We start from the raw sequence: 8,545 nt of genomic DNA on the forward strand, positions 1-8,545 counted from the left end.
AACCTCGAACCGCGCTCAACTTTACCCAGGACCTTCTGCATGTTAAGCAGAAATGATGACTACTACACTAAGAAACCTGACGAAAAGTTACTGTGTATTGGCTAGCAGAGCAGAATTGTGACTGACGGGGCCTTTTTATTGCTGAAGGAAAGTATTTTAGGTTAATGAAACATTTACAATTATTATTACATATTTTACCAGTTTTATTCCTACAAAGGGATTTTGCTTAAATTGAAGTTTATATTGAATGTGTTACTTTTTTCTCCATAGTTTGGTCTTTTGCTTTTGTATTTATGGGAACTATATATTTTGAAACAAATAGGATTTTTATAATATGGGATTATGTTTTCTGCTAAAACGGTCAATAAAAAATAAACCCAAAATCGTAGTTCTCTTTATGATGGAAGCCAAAATGTATTGTCATTTGGCAACGAAACCAAGAATTTCACATATTACAAGTCGATAGGAAATTACTTCAACACCAAAAACAGATTGGTTTCACTGGGGATTGAACCCAGGACCTTCTGCGTGTGAAGCAGACGTGATGACCACTACACTATGAAACCTTTAAAATTCTGCAAAGTAATGGCAATTAGAGACGAGTTTTGACCGCCAGGGAAGAAAAAACAAATTCGTAGCTCTGTTGGTGATGGAAGCTAAAACATCCAGTTATTCGGCAACAAAGCCAAGAACTTTATATACTGCAGGTTGATAGGGGATTATTTCAACACCAAGAACACATGGGTCTCACTGGGGATTGAACCCAGGACCGTCTGCGTGTAAAGCAGACGTGATTTCCACTACACTATGAAACCTTTGAAAGCCTGCAAAGTAATGGCAATTAGAGACGAGTTTTGACCGCCAGGGAAAAAAAACAAACAAATTCGTAGCTCTGTTGGGGATGGAAGCCAAAACATCCCATCATTCAGCAACAAAGCCGGGAACTTCATATAGTGTAGTTTAATTGAGGATTATTTCAACACCAGGAACAGATTGGTTTTACTGGAGATTGAACGCAGGACCTTCTGCGTGTTAAGCAGACGGGATGACCACTACTCTATGAAACCTGATGGAAAGTTACTGTGTATTGGCTAGCAGAGCAGAACTGTGACTGACGGGGCCTTTTTATTGCTGAAGGAAAGTATTTTTGGTTAATGAAACATTTACAATTTTTATTACATATTTTACCAGTTTTATTCCTACAAAGGGATTTTGCTTAAAAGGAAGTTTACATTGAATGTGTTACTTTTTTCCACATAGTTTAGTTGTTTGCTTTTGTATTTAAAGGAACTATATATTTTGAAACAAACAGGATTTTAATAATATGGGATTATGTTTTCTGCTAAAATGGTCAATAAAAAAGAAACCCAAAATCGTAGTTCTCTTGGTGATGGAAGCCAAAATATATTATCAGTTGGCAACAAAACAAAGAATTTCATATGTTACAGGTTGATAGCAAATTACTTCAACAGTAAAAACGGCTTGATTTTACTGGGGATTGACTCAAGACCTTCTGCGTGTGAAGTAGACGTGATGACCACTCTACTAAGAAACCTGTGAAATCCTGCAAAGTAATGGCATTTAGAGACGAGTTTTGACCGCCAGGGGAAAAAAAAAAATAATTTGTAGTTCTGTTTGTGATGGAAGCCAAAACATCCCGTCATACGGCAACAAAGCCGAGAACTTCATATATTGGAGTTGGATAGCGTATTATTTCATCACTAAGAACAGATTGGTTTCACTGGGGATTGAACCCAGGACCTTCTGCGTGTTAAGCAGACGTGATGATCACTACACTATGAAACCTGACGAAAAGTTACTGTGTATTGGCTAGCAGAGCAGAATTGTGACTGACGGGGCCATTTTATTGCTGAAGGAAAGTATTTTTGGTTAATGAAACATTTACAATTTTTATTACATATTTAACCAGTTTTATTCCTACAAAGGGATTTTGCTTAAAAGGAAGTTTACATTGAATGTGTTACTTTTTTCCACATAGTTTAGTTGTTTGCTTTTGTATTTAAAGGAACTATATATTTTGAAACAAACAGGATTTTTATAATATGGGATTATGTTTTCTGCTAAAATTGTCAATAAAAAATAAACCCAAAATCGTAGTTCTCTTGGTGAGGGAAGCCAAAATATATTATCAGTTGGCAACAAAACCAAGAATTTCATATATTACAGGTTGATAGCAAATTACTTCAACAGCGAAAACGGCTTGTTTTTACTGGGGATTGAACCCAGGACCTTCTGCGTGTTAAGCAGACGTGATGACCACTACATTATGAAACCTGACAAAAAGTTACTGTGTATTGGCTAGCAGAGCAGAATTGTGACTGACGGGGCCTTTTTATTGCTGAAGGAAAGTATTTTTGGTTAATGAAACATTTACATTTATTATTACATATTTTACCAGTTTTATTCCTACAAAGGGATTTTGCTTAAATTGAAGTTTATATTGAATGTGTTACTTTTTTCTCCATAGTTTGGTCTTTTGCTTTTGCATTTATGGGAACTATATATTTTGAAACAAATAGGATTTTTATAATATGGGATTATGTTTTCTGCTAAAATGGTCAATAAAAAAGAAACCCAAAATCCTAGTTCTCTTTGTGATGGAAGCCAAAATGTATTGTCATTTGGCAACGAAACCAAGAATTTCACATATTACAAGTCGATAGGAAATTACTTCAACACCAAAAACAGATTGGTTTCACTGGGGATTGAACCCAGGACTTTCTGCGTGTGAAGCAGACGTGAGGACCACTACACTATGAAACCTTTGAAATCCTGCAAAATAATGGCAATTAGAGACGAGTTTTGACCGCTAGGGGAAAAAAAACAAATTTGTAGCTCTGTTGGTGATGGAAGCTAAAACATCCTGTTATTCGGCAACAAAGCCAAGAACTTCATATATTGTAGTTTAATTGAGTATTAATTCAACACCAAGAACAGATTGGTTTTACTGGGGATTGAACGCAGGACCTTCTGCGTGTTAAGCAGATGTGATGACCACTACTCTAGGAAACCTGATGGAAAGTTACTGTGTATTTGCTAGCAGAGCAGAATTGTGACTGACAGGGCCTTTTTATTGCTGAAGGAAAGTATTTTTGGTTAATGAAACATTTACAATTTTTATTACATATTTTACCAATTTTATTCCTACAAAGGGATTTTGCTTAAAAGGAAGTTTACATTGAATGTGTTACTTTTTTCCACATAGTTTAGTTGTTTGATTTTGTATTTAAAGGAACTATATATTTTGAAGCAAACAGGATTTTTATAATATGGGATTATGTTTTCTGCTAAAACGGTCAATAAAAAAGAAACCCAAAATCGTAGTTCTCTTTATGATGGAAGCCAAAATGTATTGTCATTTGGCAACGAAACCAAGAATTTCACATATTACAAGTCGATAGGAAATTACTTCAACACCAAAAACAGATTGGTTTCACTGGGGATTGAACCCAGGACCTTCTGCGTGTGAAGCAGATGTGATGACCACTACACTATGAAACCTTTAAAATTCTGCAAAGTAATGGCAATTAGAGACGAGTTTTGACCGCCAGGGAAAAAAAAAGAAATTCGTAGCTCTGTTGGTGATGGAAGCTAAAACATCCAGTTATTCGGCAACAAAGCCAAGAACTTTATATACTGCAGGTTGATAGGGGATTATTTCAACACCAAGAACACATGGGTCTCACTGGGGATTGAACCCAGGACCGTCTGCGTGTAAAGCAGACGTGATTTCCCCTACACTATGAAACCTTTGAAAGCCTGCAAAGTAATGGCAATTAGAGACGAGTTTTGACCGCCAGGGAAAAAAAAACAAACAAATTCGTAGCTCTGTTGGGGATGGAAGCCAAAACATCCCATCATTCAGCAACAAAGCCGAGAACTTCATATATTGTAGTTTAATTGAGGATTATTTCAACACCAGGAACAGATTGGTTTTACTGGGGATTGAACGCAGGACCTTCTGCGTGTTAAGCAGACGGGATGACCACTACTCTATGAAACCTGATGGAAAGTTACTGTGTATTGGCTAGCAGAGCAGAACTGTGACTGACGGGGCCTTTTTATTGCTGAAGGAAAGTATTTTTGGTTAATGAAACATTTACAATTTTTATTACATATTTTACCAGTTTTATTCCTACAAAGGGATTTTGCTTAAAAGGAAGTTTACATTGAATGTGTTACTTTTTTGCACATAGTTTAGTTGTTTGCTTTTGTATTTAAAGGAACTATATATTTTGAAACAAACAGGATTTTAATAATATGGGATTATGTTTTCTGCTAAAATGGTCAATAAAAAAGAAACCCAAAATCGTAGTTCTCTTGGTGATGGAAGCCAAAATATATTATCAGTTGGCAACAAAACAAAGATTTTCATATGTTACAGGTTGATAGCAAATTACTTCAACAGTAAAAACGGCTTGATTTTACTGGGGATTGACCCAAGACCTTCTGAGTGTGAAGTAGACGTGATGACGACTCTACTAAGAAACCTGTGAAATCCTGCAAAGTAATGGCATTTAGAGACGAGTTTTGACCGCCAGGGGAAAAAAAAAAATAATTTGTAGTTCTGTTTGTGATGGAAGCCAAAACATCCCGTCATACGGCAACAAAGCCGAGAACTTCATATATTGGAGTTGGATAGCGTATTATTTCATCACTAAGAACAGATTGGTTTCACTGGGGATTGAACCCAGGACCTTCTGCGTGTTAAGCAGACGTGATGATCACTACACTATGAAACCTGACGAAAAGTTACTGTGTATTGGCTAGCAGAGCAGAATTGTGACTGACGGGGCCATTTTATTGCTGAAGGAAAGTATTTTTGGTTAATGAAACATTTACAATTTTTATTACATATTTAACCAGTTTTATTCCTACAAAGGGATTTTGCTTAAAAGGAAGTTTACATTGAATGTGTTACTTTTTTCCACATAGTTTAGTTGTTTGCTTTTGTATTTAAAGGAACTATATATTTTGAAACAAACAGGATTTTTATAATATGGGATTATGTTTTCTGCTAAAATTGTCAATAAAAAATAAACCCAAAATCGTAGTTCTCTTGGTGAGGGAAGCCAAAATATATTATCAGTTGGCAACAAAACCAAGAATTTCATATATTACAGGTTGATAGCAAATTACTTCAACAGCGAAAACGGCTTGTTTTTACTGGGGATTGAACCCAGGTCCTTCTGCGTGTTAAGCAGACGTGATGACCACTACATTATGAAACCTGACAAAAAGTTACTGTGTATTGGCTAGCAGAGCAGAATTGTGACTGACGGGGCCTTTTTATTGCTGAAGGAAAGTATTTTTGGTTAATGAAACATTTACAATTATTATTACATATTTTACCAGTTTTATTCCTACAAAGGGATTTTGCTTAAATTGAAGTTTATATTGAATTTGTTACTTTTTTCTCCATAGTTTGGTCTTTTGCTTTTGTATTTATGGGAACTATATATTTTGAAACAAATAGGATTTTTATAATATGGGATTATGTTTTCTGCTAAAATGGTCAATAAAAAAGAAACCCAAAATCGTAGTTCTCTTTGTGATGGAAGCCAAAATGTATTGTCATTTGGCAACGAAACCAAGAATTTCACATATTACAAGTCGATAGGAAATTACTTCAACACCAAAAACAGATTGGTTTCACTGGGGATTGAACCCAGGACCTTCTGTGTGTGAAGCAGACGTGATGACCACTACACTATGAAACCTTTGAAATTCTGCAAAGTAATGGCAATTAGAGACGAGTTTTGACTGCCAGGGGAAAAAAAACAAATTCGTAGCTCTGTTGGTGATGGAAGCTAAAACATCCCGTTATTCGGCAACAAAGCCAAGAACTTTATATACTGCAGGTTGATAGGGGATTATTTCAACACCAAGAACACATGGGTTTCACTGGGGATTGAACCCAGGACCTTCTGCGTGTAAAGCAGACGTGATTTCCACTACACTATGAAACCTTTGAAAGCCTGCAAAGTAATGGCAATTAGAGACGAGTTTTGACCGCCAGGGAAAAAAAAAACAAATTCGTAGCTCTGTTCGGGATGGATGCCAAAACATCCCATCATTCGGCAACAAAGCCAAGAACTTCATATATTGTAGTTTAATTGAGTATTATTTCAACGCCAAGAACAGATTGGTTTTACTGGGGATTGAACGCAGGACCTTCTGCGCGTTAAGCAGACGTGATGACCACTACTCTATGAAACCTGATGGAAAGTTACTGTGTATTGGCTAGCAGAGCAGAATTGTGACTGACGGGGCCTTTTTATTGCTGAAGAAAGTATTTTTTGTTAATGAAACATTTACAATTTTTATTACATATTTTACCAGTTTAATTCCTACAAAGAAATTTTACTTAAAAGGAAGTTTACATTGAATGTGTTACTTTTTTCCACATAGTTTAGTTGTTTGCTTTTGTATTTAAAGGAACTATATATTTTGAAACAAACAGGATTTTTATAATATGGGATTAAGTTTTCTGCTAAAATGGTCAATAAAAAAGAAACCCAAAATCGTAGTTCTCTTGGTAATAAAAGCCAAAATATATTATCAGTTGGCAACAAAACAAAGAATTTCATATGTTACAGGTTGATAGCAAATTACTTCAACAGCGAAAACGGCTTGTTTTTACTGGGGATTGAACCCAGGACCTTCTGCATGTGAAGTAGACGTGATGACGACTCCACTATGAAACCTGTGAAATCCTGCAAAGTAATGGCATTTAGAGACGAGTTTTGACCGCCAGGGGAAAAAAAATAATAATTTGTAGTTCTGTTTGTGATGGAAGCCAAAACATCCCGTCATACGGCAACAAAGCCGAGAACTTCATATATTGTAGTTGGACAGCGTATTATTTCAACACAAAGAACAGATTGGTTTCACTGGGGATTGAACCCAGGACCTTCTGCGTGTTATGCAGATATGATGACCACTACTCTATGAAACCTGACGATAAGTTACTGTGTATTGGCTAGCAGAGCAGAATTGTGATTGACGGGGCCTTTTTATTGCTGAAGGAAAGTATTTTTGGTTAATGAAACATTTACAATTATTATTACTAGAGATGAGCGAACTGGTCCCGGTTCGGCTCGAGGCGGTTCGCCGAACGGAGGTCCCATTCGAGTTCAGTTCGTCGAACGTTCGACGAACCGAACTCGAACGTATAGGCTATAATGGGAGGCAATCACAAACATATAAAAATGCATGATAAATGTACACAAACAGTTAATAAACATTGCCATAACACTTACTGGTCCTCGCGATCCCTTCTGCACTCTGTCTCCTGCCGCTATTCCATCCGATGATCGCTGAATCCTCCCCGTGACCAGCACTGCCAGCAGAGATGCAGGACCTATCGTGACGTCAAAATAGCCATGTGACCAGTCACGTGGCTATTATCTAATTGGCTACAGACTGGTCACATGACTATGACACGTCATGTAGGACCTGCGAGTGCATCTCTCCGGTACACGGTGCACATATGTGTATCGCCGTGTACCGGCGACATGCTCTAGCACACGGTCGACTCCCCGTTCCGTTAGGGACCGGCTGACACAGCTGGTCATTAACAGAGATCACCGTTGCCATAGCAACGCAGTTAGCGGTGACGTCACCGCTAACCGCGGCTCCGAGAGCACCATTGCTATGGTAACGCGTCTGTCAGCGTTACCGCTGTTACCGCTGACAGCCAGCACTGATCACTCACGGAGTGAAGGCTGCACGATTGTAGTGAGCATTGTAGTGAGGATGAGGTTCCCCAGCCCCAAGTGATGAGCTGGTGAACCTCATCCTTCCTCACTACAATCGTCACTACTACTACACTAGAAAGAAGACAGAAGAGCAGGATCGTGGAGGGCTGACAGGGGGTAATAAAGTTGGAGTCTCTAATGTGTCTGTGTATTTATTTCTATTAAAGTATTTTTTCTCTGTGTGGTGTCTTTTTTTTAACCCTTTATTGGAGATTCTTAATGGCCGGGTCAAACGTGCCTGACATTAAGAATCTCTGGCTTAATACTGGCTTGTAAAACAAAGCCAGTATTAACTCATGATTACCCAACAAGCCTCCCGGCTCCAGGGCTGTTGGAAGAGTTTGATACAGCGCCAGATGATGGCGCTTCTATGAGAGCGCCATTTTCTGGGACGGCTGCGGACTGAAATCCGCAGCAGAGGCGCCCAGAAACCTCGGGCTAACCTGTGCTGCGGATTCCAATCCCCAGCTGCCTAGTTGTACCCGGCTGGACACAAAAATGGGGCGAAGCCCACGTCATTTGTTTTTTAATTATTTCATGAAATAAGTGAAATAATTAAAAAAAAACAGGCTTCCCTATATTTTTGGTTCCCAGCCAGGTACAAATAGGCAACAAGGGGTTGGAGGCAGCCCGTGGCTGCCTGCTGTACCTGGCTAGCATACAAAAATATGGCGAAGCCCACGTCATTTTTTTGGTGGGCAAAAAAATTCTGCATACAGTCCTGGATGGAGTATGCTGAGCCTTCTAGTTCTGCAGCTGCTGTC

General features: G+C 38.2%; 4 non-coding genes across 4 annotated transcripts; all 4 read right to left on the minus strand.

The window, feature by feature from the left end:
* Window positions 1-493: 493 nt before the first annotated feature.
* Window positions 494-566, minus strand: TRNAV-CAC (transfer RNA valine (anticodon CAC)). Its single transcript has one exon. It is a non-coding gene; the product is annotated as a tRNA-Val (tRNA).
* Window positions 567-742: 176 nt separating this feature from the next.
* TRNAV-UAC (transfer RNA valine (anticodon UAC)) lies at window positions 743-815 on the minus strand. The gene has a single exon. It is a non-coding gene; the product is annotated as a tRNA-Val (tRNA).
* Window positions 816-3,449: 2,634 nt separating this feature from the next.
* On the minus strand, window positions 3,450-3,522 carry TRNAV-CAC (transfer RNA valine (anticodon CAC)). Its single transcript has one exon. It is a non-coding gene; the product is annotated as a tRNA-Val (tRNA).
* A 2,395-nt stretch (window positions 3,523-5,917) lies between these two features.
* Window positions 5,918-5,990, minus strand: TRNAV-UAC (transfer RNA valine (anticodon UAC)). The gene has a single exon. It is a non-coding gene; the product is annotated as a tRNA-Val (tRNA).
* Between the last annotated feature and the right edge of the window lie 2,555 nt (window positions 5,991-8,545).

Source organism: Anomaloglossus baeobatrachus, chromosome 2 (genome assembly GCF_048569485.1).
Source record: "Anomaloglossus baeobatrachus isolate aAnoBae1 chromosome 2, aAnoBae1.hap1, whole genome shotgun sequence".
Taxonomy (NCBI): domain Eukaryota; kingdom Metazoa; phylum Chordata; class Amphibia; order Anura; family Aromobatidae; genus Anomaloglossus; species Anomaloglossus baeobatrachus.